This window comes from Montipora capricornis, chromosome 7 (assembly GCF_036669925.1).
Source record: "Montipora capricornis isolate CH-2021 chromosome 7, ASM3666992v2, whole genome shotgun sequence".
Lineage (NCBI taxonomy): Eukaryota > Metazoa > Cnidaria > Anthozoa > Scleractinia > Acroporidae > Montipora > Montipora capricornis.
In genome coordinates, this window is record NC_090889.1 from 35314691 (window position 1) to 35315061 (window position 371).

The following is a 371-nucleotide window of genomic DNA, read 5'->3' on the forward strand; positions in this document are numbered from 1 at the left end:
TTATATGTTAAATATATACTTTAACTGTGGTTAAAAATAGTAGAACGGAGCGAAGGAATATAAAAGAATCGGCTTTTTTCAGCCGGAGTTCAAGGTGTTAACTTTCTTACACTCTAAACATTTTTTTTTCGTAATCATACAATAGATTTCCTTTATTTGATTAAATTTCGAACTCTATTACCTCAAGATCGGGAGCATTGAGCGTGCATGAATTGTCTCTTTTCGCAACCGGCCGCATTTGATTCATTCTATATGGTAAATGAAAACTGGCGTTAAAACTTAATCAAAAACATAAAACAAACAGCAGCTACAAACATAATGATCAAACGCATTTTACTTTTGACTTGACGTTTCGTATGCTACAACAAACA